General features: G+C 42.2%; 1 protein-coding gene across 1 annotated transcript in view; it reads right to left on the reverse strand.

The window, feature by feature from the left end:
* LOC112251592 (palladin) overlaps positions 1 to 4,395 on the reverse strand; it is a 69,718-nt gene extending 65,323 nt beyond the window's left edge. The window contains 1 exon segment of the mRNA XM_042322240.1: positions 4,211 to 4,395. The gene's annotated coding sequence lies outside the window, so the exon portion shown is untranslated.
* Positions 4,396 to 16,054: the final 11,659 nt, after the last annotated feature.

The following is a 16,054-nucleotide window of genomic DNA, read 5'->3' on the forward strand; positions in this document are numbered from 1 at the left end:
CACCATGCTTCCCCGTAGGGATGGTGCCAGGTTTCGTCCAGATGTGACGTTTGGCATTCAGGCCAAAGAGTTCAATTTTGGTTTCATCAGACCAGAAAATCTTGTTTCTCATGGTCTGAGAGTCCTTATGGTGCCTTTTGGCAAATTCCAAGAGGAGTGTCATGTGCCTTTTACTGAGGAGTGGCTTCCGTCTGGCCACTCTACCATAAAGGCCTGATTAGGGAATTGATTCAGAGATGGTTGTCCTTCTGTAAGGTTCTCACATCTCCACAGAGGACCTCTAGATCTCTGTCAGAGTGACCATGGGTTCTTGGAAACCTCCCTGACCAAGGCCCTTCTCCCCTGATTGCTCAATTTGGCTGGGCAGCTCTAGGATTTGGCTGGCCAGCTCTAGGAAGGGTCTTGGTGGTTTCAAAGTTCTTCCATTTAAGAATGATGGAAGCCACTGTGTTCCTGGGGACCTTCAATGCTGCAGAAATGTTTTGGTACCCTTCTTCTTCATCTGTGCCTCAACACAATCCTGTCTCAGAGCTCTATGGACAATTCCTTCAACCTCATGGCTAGGTTTTTGCTCTGAAATGCACTTTCAACTGTGGGACCTTATATAGACAGGTGTGCCTTTCCAAATCATGTCCAGTCAATTGAATGTACCACAGGTGGACTCCAATCAAGTTGTAGAGACATATCAAGGATGATCAATGGAAACAGGATACAAGTGAGCTCAATTTCTAGTCTCATAGCAAAAGGTCTGAACACTTACAGTTGAAGTCAGAAGTTTACATACACTTAGGTTGAAGTCATTAAAAATGGTTTTTCTGACTCACTGGGAATGTGATGAAAGAAATAAAAGCTGAAATAAATAATTCTCTCTACTACTATTTCGACATTTCACATTCTTAAAATAAAGTGCTGATCCTAGCTGACCTAAGACAGGGAATTTTTACTAGGAACAAATGTCAGGAATTGTGAAAACTGAGTTTAAATGTATTTGGCTAAGGAGTATGCAAACTTCTGACTTCAACTGTATTTAAATAAGTTATTTATTTTTTGTATTGTTAATAAATTTGCAAAAAAACCAATGTGTTTTTACTTTGTAATTAAAGGTATTGTGTGTAGATTGATGAGAAAAAATATATACATTTTAGAATAAGGCTGTAATAAAATGTGGAAAAAGTCAAGGCGTCTGTAATGGCTCTCCTCTTCGTCTGATGATGAGGAATAGGAATCATCGGACCAACACGCAGCGTGGTAAGTGTTCACAGTAAATTTAATTAAATAAACTGAACACTGAATGACAAAAACCAACAAAGAGAGTGAACGACACAAAACAGAAAGCAACTACCCACAAACACAGGTGGGAACAGGCTACCTAGGTATGGTTCTCAATGAGAGACAACGATTGACAGCTGCCTCTGATTGGGAACCATACCAGGCCAAACACATAGAAATATAACACACAGAACAAAACATAGAAATGAAAAACATAGAATGAAAAACATAGAATGCCCACTCCAACTCAAACAAAAATAGAGACATAAAAAGGAACTAAGGTCAGGACGTGACAGGGTCTGAACACTTTTCAAATGTACTGTATGTTGATAATCTGGGAAACCAAACTGGCAGACGTGCTGACAGCAGCAAAGGAAGGTCCTGTCTTAGATCCTATTTCTCAATCTGTTTTCTCTCTCTGGGGGAGGAATAGTGTCAACAGGAAATATGGAAAGTCTTGCATGGCATCAGATATCTGAAGTTAGGGGGTGTGTGTGTGGTGTGTGTGTGTGTGTGTGTGTGTGTGTGTGTGTGTGTGTGTGTGTGTGTGTGTGTGTGTGTGTGTGTGTGTGTGTGTGTACACTAAAAGGGAGGGAAATAATGGTAAATGCTATTTGATACTGGAGTCGCCATTTCAATGAGGCAGGGTTAGGGGTCATGGGCCAGGGTTCAGAGGGAGTATTCTGAACAGAGGACAGCCGGAAAAGATACTGTAGAGTGAGAGAGAAAGGGAACGAAGCTCCATGGAGACAGTGACAGACGCATTTGCAGCAGCTGAGCTGTAAATGATGAATGAGCATGAGTACACGCACAGACACACACACACATACACACATAATAAAATAAGCTGATATAAAATAAACTGATATAGAGCCATGTAAAAGGATAGGAAAATAGTGTGATAACGGTAGGAAAATAGTGTGATAAGGGTAGGGAAATAGTGTGAAAGGCAAGGGGCCAGGGTTGCCCTGAGGTGGTGAAATACAAACAAACTTAGCTTTTTTGTTAATGAGTGGCCCAACACTGAAGGAAACCATGTTCAGCATCAAAATATAGTGCCTTGCAAAAGTATTCATCCCTCTTGGTGTTTTTCATATTTTGTTGCGTTACAACCTGTAATTTCAATGGATTTTTATTTGGATTTCATGTAATGGACATTCACAAAATAGTCCAAATTGGTGAAGTGAAATGAAAATTTTTATTTTATTTTTTAAAATAAAATAAATCAACAACGGAAAAATGGTGCGTGCATATGTATTCACCCCCTTTGCTACGAAGCCTTAAATAAGATCATGTGCAACCAAATACCTTCAGAAGTCACATAATTAGTTAAATAACGTCCACCAGTGTGCACTCTAAGTGTCACATGATCTCAGTATATAAACACCTGTTCTGAAAGGCCCCAGAGTCTGCAACTTCACTAAGCAAGGGGCACCACCAAGCAAGCGGCACCATGAAGACCAAGGAGCTCTCCAAACAGGTCAGGGACAAAGTTGTGGAGAAGTACAGATCAGGGTTGGGTTATAAAAACATATCAGAAACTTTGAACATCCCACGGAGCACCATTATATCCATTATTTAAAAATGGAAAGAATATGGCACCACAACTAACCTGCCAAGAAAGGGCCAACCACCAAAACTCTCAGACCAGGCAAGGAGAGCATTAACCAGACAGGCAATATAGAGACCAAAGATAACCCTGAAGGAGATGCAAAGCTCCACAGTGGAGATTGGAGTATCTGTCCATAGGACCACGTTAAGCCATACACTCCATAGAGCTGGACTTTACGGAAGTGGCCAGAAAAAAGCCATTGCTTAAAGAAAAAAATAAGCAAACACATTTGGTGTTTGCCAAAAGGCATGTGGGAGACTCCCCAAACATATGGAAGAAGGTACTCTGGTCAGATGAGACTAGAATTGAGCTTTTGGCAATCAAGGAAAGTGCTATGTCTGGCGCAAACCCAACACCTCTCATCACCCCAAGAATGCACCCGGATGATTTTCATCGGCAGGGACTGGGAAACTGGTCAGATTTGAAGGAATGATGGATGGCGCTAAATACAGGGAAATTCTTGAGGGAAACCTGTTTCAGTCTTCCAGAGATTTGAGACTGGGAAGGAGATTCACCTTCCAGCAGGACAATGACTCTAAGCATACTGCTAGAGCAACACTCGAGTGGTTTAAGGGGAAACATTGAAATGTATTGGAATGGCCTAGTCAAAGCCCAGACCTCAATCCAATTGAGAATCTATGGTATGACATAAAGATTGCTGTACACCAGTGGAACCCATCCAATTTGAAGGAGCTGGAGTAGTTTTGTCTTGAAGAATGGGCAAAATCCCAGTGGCTAGATGTGCCAATCTTATAGAGACATAGTCCAAGAGACTTGCAGCTGTAATTGCTGCAAAAGGTGGCTCTAAAAAAGAGTTGACTTTGGGGGGGTGAATAGTTATGCACACTCCAGTTTTGTGATTTTTTTGTCTTATTTCTTGTTTGTTTCACAATAACAAATATTTTGTATCTTCAAAGTGGTAGGCATGTTGTGTAAATCAAATGATACAAACCCCCCCAAAATCTCAACTCCAGGTTGTAAGGCAACAAAATAGGAAAAATGCCAAGGGGGGTGAATAATTTCTCAAGCCACTATAACTTATACCATGACCCAGTAAAGCTCTCTATCAAACACCACAAATCAACATTATAACCGTCAGGTTGCAACATCGCTTAATTTGAGACCCACACTCATATCGGCACTGGAGCCACAACTTGATTTGATCTGATTAATAAAGTCCAGCCCTGGGATAGTCACTCACCCCAGCACCAAATTAAACAGCTATTTAAACCAAGCAAATACATTAACAGGTTAATGTTACTTAAAACTGAGAACCACAGTAGGCTACATCAACAACAACAGCAAGGTTCAAAGCTCAGAGTTCCTTACCTGTGCTGAGGTACTTGCCGAGTTATTGAATATCAGAATGATGTCACTTCTGATTTCCTTTATCTCCAAGTTAAGTGATTGAAGATTGATAGAAAGTTTCAACTTCTGAGAGAGAGACCCTCACTAAGCCACTGCCAGAAACACTGACACACTCGCCAACTCTGCCACCGCGAGTAATACTGAGACACACACGAGGCACAGAGAGAGAAGAGTGGGAGGGAGCAGGGGAAAGAGCTGCCAAATTCCACACAAATGGAGAGAGACAGAGCAAGAGAGAGACAGTATGATTTTTTGAATCAACAAAGATTCTTGTGAGACACGTGAGTCGGACTCTGATCTCTTGGAATGACTCCAGTTGAACTCTCTTTTGATCACTGTCTCGTTTGTTCTCCTGCTCTCTTGCTGTCAGTATCAGTAAATAACACATCCATCCCCATTAGAGCCCACTGTGGCTGGACCAGGGACCCAATGAGGAAGCAGGAAGGAGAGACGCTGACACCTTGTCCAGAGTGGTCATGGTTAGAAGAGATCCAGCTTTTTCAAATGAACATCAAACGTTTACTTGTTAAAACTTTTTGCCCTAAACCTTTTCCTGACCTTAATCTAATTATTCTAACCTTCCACATGAATTATTCTAACCTGCTGCGTAACTTCTCCTAACCTACTATGAAAAGTCAAGTCTGACATTAATTTGACAAAAGCCGGCTCTCTTCTAGCCATGACTGTCCAGAGCCTCCCAGGCTGGGACACAACGGGGGTTACACACCCCAACTCCACACCATCCATTCCAATTACTCTCTCTGGGTCAATAACACTGGTGAATATAAAAAAAACATTCTGAAACAGGATGGTACTGGTGCATCCTTTAAAAAATGATATCCAGGAGGGTTGAAACAATGGTGGCAGCAATATGTTTACCTCAGATGATTGTATTTGTGGGTGGCACAAGTTTAATGAGCAGCAGAGGCCAAATGTTATCCTAGCGGCTTCTTTGTCAAGTTTGTTTCCTATACTGTATTCTGTCTGCTTTTATCCTGCTGACAAGTTTAGCAGGCTGGGTCACAGTCTACTGGTCATCTAAAAGCCCCACAATACCCCTCAGTTCTAGGACTGACACAGGGCCAGATGACTTGAGGAAAAGGAGGCCATTGGGGCTTAATTCTGTTTGTGGTAGAATGATGAGAAATGAAAAATTACAGTTCTATGTGACATCAGATATTTTGTTTTGCGTGCCAAATCTAAATAGGCCACTTATATAGCCCACTTTGGCCTGTTCTAAAAAAGCCTAGTTGGGTTGGCGTCCCCCCTTGGGTTGTGCCGTGGCGGAGATCTTTGTGGGCTATACTCGGCCTTGTCTCAGGATGGAAAGTTGGTGGTTGAAGATATCCCTATAGCGGTGTGGGGGCTGTGCTTTGTAGGTGGGGTTATATCCTGCCTGTTTGGCCCTGTCTGGGGGTATCGTCAGATGGTGCCACAGTGTCTCCTGACCCCTACTTTCTCAGCCCCTAGTATTTATGCTGCAGTGGTTTATGTGTCGGGGGGCTAGGGTCAGTTTGTTATATCTGGAGTATTTCTCCTGTCTTATCCAGTGTCCTGTGTGAATATAAGTATACTCTCTCTTATTCTCTCTCTTATCTCTCTGTCTCTTGTTTTCTTTCTTTCTTTCTTTCCTTCTTTCTCTCTCTCTTCTCTTTTCTCTCTCTCTCTCTCTCTCTCTCTCTCTCTCTCTCTCTCTCTCTCTCTCTCTCTCTCTCTCTCTCTTTCTATCTCTCTGAGGACCTGAGCCCTAGGACCATGCCTCAGGACTACCTGGCCTGATGACTCCTTGCTGTCCCATGTCCTCTTGGCTGTGCTGCTGTTCCAGTTTCAACTGTTCTGCCTGCGTCTATGGAACCCTGACCTGTTCACCGGACGTGCTACCTGTCCCAGACCTGCTGTTTTCAACTCTCTAGAGACAGCAGGAGCGGAAGAGATACTCTCAATGATCGGCTATGAAAAGCCAACTGACATTTACTCCTGAGGTGCTGGCCTGTTGCACCCTCGACAACCACTGTGATTATTATTATTTGACCATGCTGGTCCTCTATGAACATTTGAACATTTTGGCCATGTTCTGTTATAATTTCCACCCGGCACAGCCAGAAGAGGACTGGCCACACCTCATAGCATGGTTCCTCTCTAGGTTTCTTCCTAGGTTCTGGCCTTTCTAGGGAGTTTTTCCTGGCCACCATGCTTATACACCTGCATTGCTTGCTGTTTGGGGTTTTAGGCTGGGGTTCTGTACATCACTTTGAGATATCAGCTAATGTAAGAAGGGCTTTATAAATACATTTGATTTGATTAGTTATGATGGAACTAGACCCATTTAGAGCGCATATCACCTAGTCAGTAAGGGACAGATGGCTGTGAACCCTGCCCGATCATGTCCTGTACAACACACACACCCAGCCCTGAGACTGGCTACAGCCCTCACACTCCAAACGCTTACTGTACACAGAGATGGGCAGTATTTCTGTTACATGTATGTGAAACATGTACAGTGCATTCGGAAAGTATTCAGACCCCTTGACTTTTTCCAACTTTTGTTACATTACAGCCTTATTCTAAAATGTATTAAATTAATTGTTTTCCTCATCAATCTACACACAATACCCCATAATGACCAAATGAAAATAGGTTTTAAGAACTTTTTGCAAATGTATTAAAAATTCAAAATAAATATTTCATTTACTCCTGAGTATTTTGCATTACACTGGGCCAAACTACACTCTAATGTATTTTGTAACAAGATACTTTCAAGGGCTGTAATTTGTATTTTCAAAATACATAAACATTTTCTATACCATTTTTTATAGCGGTTCACCATTTTGTGGCCCCCTTTCACCCCACATGGTATCAGATGTCTGATGGCACTATGGTGTAATAAGAGCTAAATGATCTAAATGTAAATGTATATGTAGAAATTAACAATTAGAAAGCATACTCAGTATTATTCTAATGAACTCAGCCCTAATAATAATACCCAGTGTGCTTTGCAGTTCATTTTGGTATGTTCATTTTCACATATACATTTACATTTAGGTCATTAACAGACACACTTATCAAGACTGACTTACAAGTCAGTGCATTCAACTAAGGTAGATAAACAACAACATATCACAGTCACTGTATTAAATATAAGTATTTGGAAGTTTATTTTTGATACATTGATCTTTATGGTATTTTGTAATTGTATTTAGTATTTTTTGCCCATCCTGACTGTACAGTTAACATACAGTAAAGTGGTTGAGGTTTCTCTAGTGCACTGGGGCAAGGCCTGATACAAGAGCTAACATCAAATGCAGAATGAAAGGGTGTAGTTTTTCACTCAATGAAATGCTCAGCAGGGGTTCAGGTTTTGGGGTTTACAGCATTGGGTGAATTGCCCAGTGATATTTTGGTCTGTGTGTGTCAATGGAGGCGCCGTCTGAGTGGCTGCCACTGGGACGAAGCAGCAGGTGGAATTATTTATGGTACTTGTTGCTAGGAGGGGTTGATACTATAGACAGTGTGTGTGTGTGTGTGTGTGTGTGTGTGTGTGTGTGTGTGTGTGTGTGTGTGTGTGTGTGTGTGTGTGTGTGTGTGTGTGTGTGTGTGTGTGTGTGTGTGTGTGTGGGTCAGGGTTGTGCTCAATTCACAATTTTAGATTTGACTCCTGTTGAACTCATGAGTTGATTCTAATTGAATTCTAATTGAATTCGCCACACCTCACATGTTGTAGAATTAGAATTTGAGTTTGAGTGACAGGAAGTAGATTTAAATTCAGTGCAATTCAAAGAAATTCCACTCAGAACATAAGTGCCATTCAATCTGACAGATCACACGACCAAAATATATAACTTTTCTCTGTAAACAATGTTCATATACTCTTGTAACCTTTGTGGATAGAATAGCTAGTTACTGTGTATTTCCACCAGTCAATTCATTTGTTTGGCTTCCTTTTGAAGGCGTCAGGGTCAACTTGAGGGTTACTGGTGCATTCTGGGAAATGTAGTCACATTGTTTTTTTGTCACGTGCCGAATACCACAGGTATATTGTATAGTATACCTTACTGTGAAATGCTTACTTACAAGCACTTAACCAACAATCCAGTTTTAAGAAAATAGAGTTAAGAAAATATTTATAAATAAACAAAAGTTTAAAAAGTAATGAAGGCTATTCCATGCGAGATATTGCCAAGAAACTGAAGATCTCGTACAACGCTGTGTACTACTCCCTTCACAGAACAGCTTAAACTGGCTCTAACCAGGATAGAAAGAGGAGTGGGAGGCCCCGGTGCACAACTGTGCAAGAGGACAAGTACATTAGAGTATCTAGTTCTTTCTTGAGAAACCAAATTGTTTCTCAAGAAAGGGTTTGGTTTCATATCCATTCCATTGGAGCTACGCTACTGTGATAAAGACATGAACATAACTGTGTGTGTATCCTCCGGCTTAAGTGAACATAAAACACAGGTAAATGAGACAATGAGTTTGACTGTTTCTGGATGTTCCCATTACTAATAATAGGCTGGCCCACAGTAGTTCAACCTCAGACCTGCTGTTGCTGAGTGCTCTGTGGTCTGTATAGAACCTGGCCTGCCCCCTCTGTAATCATTAGGGCTATAACACAGTGTTCAGGGAGGCTTGGTTCAGGAAGAGAGAAATCCTTTAGAACTGGAAGAGATGGTTCTGGCTGAGAGCATCAGGACTTTGCAAGATGTTAGTCAACTGACTGAGCATGAAGAGCCTCCTCCCTATGAACAGCCATTGCCTTGTGGAAAACACACGTACAATACAGTATCCACATTGCCCAACACAAGCACTATCACATTACACACCCACTTCATATGGAAACACCCATAAACAAACATGTACACTCTTGCTTACACGTAGGCAAACCCATTTACACAGAATAGGCTATTTAGCTTTTTAAAAGGGTCAAGTGAGTGTAGCAAGATATCATACAAGGTATGCATCATCATGACAAACTTCACATTCCCCAAGGAAACCAACTGACACAAACAAAAATAAGTTGGACCACTCATGAAGTCCACTTTGATGGGAGCATAAATTACAACAAATATGCAATGAATTGCAAATGTAACACAACAAAACAGACATCTAGGAAAACACGTTTAAACATTTTCTAACCTCTAAACTGACTTATGATCTCAACATGGATAGGAGAGGATGCCACGTTTTCAGCTAAGTTGAAACAAACAAGTGGATGTCGTAAAAATGCCTGATGTGAGAATTTCAAATGTAGAGCGATTTCAAGAACAATCTTATGTTTCCATCTACCAGGTCAGCGAAGGATAAGAGAAAGGGAAAGTTCGTAGCAGGCTTTCAGACCATAAGGTGGACTTAACTATGGTTTCTGCCGTCGCAGCAACTTCAGCTCTGCTGACATACAGTACATGGAACACAGCAACAAAGAGTAGCCTGATCCATGACCAGGTCACATGCTATAGGCTCTGGGTCTCCTGTAGAACTATCCTTAGACCAATGAATGTGACCCCTGACCTCTGTCATCTGTCCTTCCATTCAATGTCTTATTCCTCCAACACCCTTAGATGTTTCTGGCTTAATCAAACATCTAATTTGACTCTTGCCTGTTTGTGAAGAGTGGGGTAGACTTTTAACAAGGAGGAAGTGACAGACACTTAGGGCCATCTGGAGCCCATGACAGCAAAAACCTTCCCAAACACACACACACACACAAACACATGCATGCACAAATACTTACACGCACACACACACACGCACACACACATGCACACATCTGCACCCATAGCCCAACCTCCTCTGCTTCCTGATGGTGGTGGTATATAGTGTTTGATAGATCACCTCTTTTATTTTATTTACTTTTTTTATTTTTTATTTCACCTTTATTTAACCAGGTAGGCTAGTTGAGAACAAGTTCTCATTTATAACTGCAACCTGGCCAAGATAAAGCATAGCAGTTCGACAACACAGAGTTACACATGGAATAAACTAAACATACAGTCAATAATACAGTAGAAAAAAAGAAAACAAAAAGTCTATATACAGTGAGTGCAAATAAGGTAAGATAAGGGTTTTAAGGCAATAAATAGGCCATGGTGGTGAAGTAATTACAATATAGCAATTAAACACTGGAATGGTAGATGTGCAGAAGATGAATGTGCAAGTAGAGATCCTGGGGTGCAAAGGAGAAAGATAAATAAATAAATACAGTATGGGGATGAGGTAGTTGGATGGGCTATTTACAGATTGGCTATGTACAGGTGCAGGGATCTGTGCGCTGCTCTGACAGCTGGTGCTTAAAGCTAGTGAGGGAGATATGAGTATCCAGCTTCAGTGATTTTTGCAGTTCGTTCCAGTCATTGGCAGTAGAGAACTGGAAGGAAAGGCGGCCAAAGGAGGAATTGGCTTTGGGGGTGACCAGTGAGATATACCTGCTGGAGCGCGTGCTACGAGTGGGTGCTGCCATGGTGTCCAGTAAGCTGAGATAAGCGGGGGCTTTACCCTGGAGCCAGTGGGTGACCTGGAGCCAGTGGGTTTAGCGACGAGTATGAAGCGAGGGCCAGCCAACAAGAGCATACAGGTCGCAGTGGTGGGAAGTATATGGGGCTTTGGTGACAAAATGGATGGCACTGTGATGGACTGCATCCAATTTGTTGAGTAGAGTGTTGGAGGCTATTTTATAAATGACATCGCTGAAGTCGAGGATCGGTAGGATGGTCAGTTTTACGAGGGTATGTTTGGCAGCATGAGTGAAGGATGCTTTGTTGCGAAATAGGAAGCCGATTCTAGATTTAATTTTTAATTGGAGATGCTTAATGTGAGTCTGAAAGGAGAGTTTACAGTCTAACCAGACACCTAGGTATTTGTAGTTGTCCACGTATTCTACGTCAGAACCGTCCAGATTAGTGATGCTGGACGGGCAGGCAGGTGCGGGCAGCAATCGGTTGAAGAGCAGTTGGAGGCCACGGAAGGAGAGTTGTATGGCATTGAAGCTCGTCTGGAAGCTTGTTAACACAGTGTCCAAAGGGGGGGAAGAAGTATACAAAATGGTGTCGTCTGCATAGAGGCGGATCAGAGAATCACCAGCAGCAAAATCGACATCATTGATGTATACAGAGAAGCGAGTTGGCCCGAGAATTTAACCCTGTGGCACCCCTCCTCTGTAAGGAGGAAACACAGGAATCCAGGAGAATGGGGTTAAAAACCATTGAAACTTCCTGAACACATTTGAAACACAAGTTTAAAACACCCAGTGATTGGAGCAGTAATGGTGAGTCCTAAAAAGCATACCCAAATGTCAGCCCAGCTTGAACAAAAAAAGGAATCATGAGCTCAAATTAGGGAAAAGCATTCCTTAATACCAGGACACTTCAACAGGTGACTATTCAGGAAAATACAGAAAAATGAGCACTCTGTGTCTGCATTGATCCCTGGCTTCAGCATGATGCAAATGTCTAACTATTTTTTATCTTTCTCTTTATCTTTCTCTCAGATGTTCCCCACAAATTAAAGGTCCAAAGCAGTTTTTATCTCAACATCAAATAATTTCAGGGTAACAATAATGTATCTTACTGAGATTGTTTTCAAATATTATGTTAAACAGAAACAAAAATAGCTGCTTAGCAAGAAGAAGAATTTTGCTAGGACTGTCTGGGAGTAGTCTGAGGGGCCTAATTGGATGAGCCTAATGGGAGGGATATGTAACCTAAAAACTAGCTGTTAATGGCAGAGAAGAGGGCAAACTCTCTTTCTTATTTGGTCTATTTATTAATGAACGTTATGGCAAAATGTAGATTTCTATAAATGTGTAGATAAATAGACATACCCCAAAAAATGAAACATTCATGGGATGGCAATAAACAATAACTAGTAATGCCCCATAGTTCTAGAAAGTTCTGGACCTCACCTTTCTGGTAAAAAAAATTGTTATAAATTGCTGAGATGTACTGACTTTTGAGGACACAAGCTCAAGTGCATAGTACAAATATTATTAAAATATTCAAATACTAAAAATCATATATATGTTTTTTTCCATTCAACAAAAGTGGAGGAATATGCCTTGAAATGACTGAAATGCTTTCTAAATATAATAACAATCAGATTATAAACTACTTACTATAACTACTTACTTATAACTGTAGAATAAGTATGATCAACAAACTTTTACCGCCTGATGATGTCGCCATGCAGTCCAAAACCCCACCCATGCAAAGCAAGCATACATTTCAGGCAGTCTTTTCAAACAGCTCTTACACTAAAATGAACTTAAAAAAAAAAAAGTTACATCTTTCACAGAATCTTCTACAACATAGTGTGGAAATATATGAAAAAAACAGGGAAATCACGTTTTTGACCGCACTGCTCCTTTAAGAAAACCACCTTCAATGACAGACTGTCTCAGAAATCAGGCGCCATGTAAAACGTGTTCCTCACTCTGAACTGAGAAACATGTTGACTAAGAGGAGCTATAGCCTACATCTAAACAGCTATAACTCTGAGTCATCAGAAGTCCTTGTTTAAAACTGAAGACAGTTATCTACTGTCTATCTGCTGCCAAAAAAAGCTTGATATACAGTAGATGCTTAAAAAAGGATGAACACTGATAAAATGCTGGAAAAAATGAATGTGCCCTCTATAGATAGCTATGAAGTGATCCTGTATGTTGTTGTTATCTCTTGGTTGAGAGAGATGACAGGGAGCAGCAGGAGACATATTACTCTGTAACCTCCCCAACTTCCAAACTCATCTCTTAATGCACAGACACATGAGACGTCTCATTCTACCCTTTACATGAAAATGAATACCCCCACACGGACCCCCCAAATACTACTCTCTATATGACATCATCCCCAAACATAGTGCCTTATCGCTGACCTGTGGGTCTGGGTCACAGAAAAACTGTGGTTGTGCATACAGAGAGGGAGGAGACGTGGGAATGGGAAACAGGGACAGAGAGCTGGAGGAGGAGAAAACGAGGAATGGAGATCATGACAATGGTGGAGAGAAGAGAAAATGAGAAAAGAGAGATAGAGATGGAGATACCTCTCCTGAGTCTGAGTGAGACAGTTTAACGTGTACAGCTGTAATCCTGTCACATGGACATGGTTCTGGGAGGAAAAACCCAACCTTGGTTTTATGAGTCCCATATGACCCTCGTCTGGTCATAAAACAGGCTTGTACACTCACACAGACTGACACAAGCTTGCACATTCACATTCAAATGAACACATAGTCAAACACATAAAAACACACGGTATGTTAAATTTGATACACACACACACTGTTTTACAAACCACCAGTTACTCACACTGGCAGTCACACAGTCTACACACAGTAATTCCATGAAGAATTCCTCCTTTTTAAATATCAGACAGATAATTGAATCAAGCCTTACAAGCCTTCAAACACTGGGTCCTGGGAGCCGCACAGGAATCCAACCCAAGACAAACAGCCCAAAATATCACACATCAAAAGGCATCTTACTGTAAGCTGAATCTAATGGTCGTGTCTTATCAAGCATGATGAGTGGCTGGAGGGAGTCATTATGCAGGTGAGCCCAGGAATGTAGCTCTGTGCTGTACTGTATCAGGCCTAGCTGGAGAACAGGCCCTCACCTCTGACTCACAACACACAGTGAACTGATCTCAGAACTGTAACTCTTCTGTTCGGATCAAGATTAGGAGATGTGACGTATTCAAGTATATCCCAATCTCCTTTCGTCCAGGTTCATAAGATCTATCATGGTTCTATAACCAAGTGTGTTGCAGAAACGTGCTTGTAACTTTGTGTTTGAGGTGTAGTTTGTATGTGCTTGAGGTATTATCTGTGTGCTTTAGGGGTACTTTGGACGTACTGTACGTTAGCTGATGAATGTTGCGCTACGCTAGTGTGTATGTCAGTGAGTATGTGATGAGATGCGATCAGTGTTTCCAGATGATGGGAGGTAAGTGCATTTCTAAGTGTTTACCCTGAGAGCTGAACTGGAACGGAGGACACACAGAGTATCTGAAGAAGCTGTGGGAGATGTATGGTCCTGTCCCCTGTCCTTCTGTACTGTCTGTAGCTAGTCTATAGCATTACCCGCCTCCGACGTCTGCTGCCTTTGTCTGGCTCCGACACACTTTATGTCAAGTCTGGTATTTTACTTTCAACTCTCCAAACCGCCTCTCACTAATGCACTTATATAAATCTAACGCTTAATCCCCCTCTCTCTTCTCCTCTCCCTATCAATCTCCCTTTGCATTCTCTCTTTACCCTGTCTCTACTCCTCTCCCTATCTACCTCCCTTTGCATTCTCTCTTTACCCTGTCTCTCCTCCCCTCCCTATCTACCTCCCTTTGCATTCTCTCTTTACCCTGTCTCTCCTCCTCTCCCTATCTACCTCCCTTTGCATTCTCTCTTTACCCTGTCTCTCCTCCTCTCCCTATCTACCTCCCTTTGCATTCTCTCTTTACCCTGTCTCTCCTCCCCTCCCTATCTACCTCCCTTTGCATTCTCTCTTTACCCTGTCTCTCCTCCTCTCCCTATCTATCTCCCTTTGCATTCTCTCTTTACCCTGTCTCTCCTCCTCTCCCTATCTACCTCCCTTTGCATTCTCTCTTTACCCTGTCTCTTCTCCTCTCCCTATCTATCTCCCTTTGCATTCTCTCTTTACCATGTCTCTCCTCCTCTCCTGATCTACCTCCCTTTGTATTCTCTCTTTACCCTGTCTCTCCTCCTCTCCCTATCTATCTCCCTTTGTATTCTCTCTTTACCCTGTCTCTCCTCCTCTCCCTATCTACCTCCCTTTGCATTCTCTCTTTACACTGTCTCTCCTCCCCTCCCTATCTATCTCCTTTGTATTCTCTCTTTACCCTGTCTCTTCTCCTCTCCCTATCTACCTCCCTTTGCATTCTCTCTTTACACTGTCTCTCCTCCTCTCCCTATCTACCTCCCTTTGTATTCTCTCTTTACCCTGTCTCTCCTCCTCTCCCTATCTATCTCCCTTTGTATTCTCTCTTTACCCTGTCTCTTCTCCTCTCCCTATCTACCTCCCTTTGCATTCTCTCTTTACCCTGTCTCTCCTCCTCTCCCTATCTACCTCCCTTTGCATTCTCTCTTTACACTGTCTCTCCTCCCCTCCCTATCTATCTCCCTTTGTATTCTCTCTTTACCCTGTCTCTCCTCCTCTCCCTATCTACCTCCCTTTGCATTCTCTCTTTACCCTGTCTCTCCTCCCTCCCTATCTATCTCCCTTTGCATTCTCTCTTTACCCTGTCTCTCCTCCTCTCCCTATCTATCTCCCTTTGCATTCTCTCTTTACCCTGTCTCTCCTCCTCTCCCTATCTACCTCCCTTTGCATTCTCTCTTTACCCTGTCTCTTCTCCTCTCCCTATCTATCTCCCTTTGCATTCTCTCTTTACCATGTCTCTCCTCCTCTCCTGATCTACCTCCCTTTGTATTCTCTCTTTACCCTGTCTCTCCTCCTCTCCCTATCTATCTCCCTTTGTATTCTCTCTTTACCCTGTCTCTCCTCCTCTCCCTATCTACCTCCCTTTGCATTCTCTCTTTACACTGTCTCTCCTCCCTCCCTATCTATCTCCCTTTGTATTCTCTCTTTACCCTGTCTCTTCTCCTCTCCCTATCTACCTCCCTTTGCATTCTCTCTTTACACTGTCTCTCCTCCTCTCCCTATCTACCTCCCTTTGCATTCTCTCTTTACCATGTCTCTCCTCCTCTCCCTATCTACCTCCCTTTGTATTCTCTCTTTACCCTGTCTCTCCTCCTCTCCCTATCTATCTCCTTTGTATTCTCTCTTTACCCTGTCTCTTCTCCTCT

Source organism: Oncorhynchus tshawytscha, linkage group LG05 (assembly GCF_018296145.1).
Source record: "Oncorhynchus tshawytscha isolate Ot180627B linkage group LG05, Otsh_v2.0, whole genome shotgun sequence".
In the NCBI taxonomy this organism is placed as follows: domain Eukaryota; kingdom Metazoa; phylum Chordata; class Actinopteri; order Salmoniformes; family Salmonidae; genus Oncorhynchus; species Oncorhynchus tshawytscha.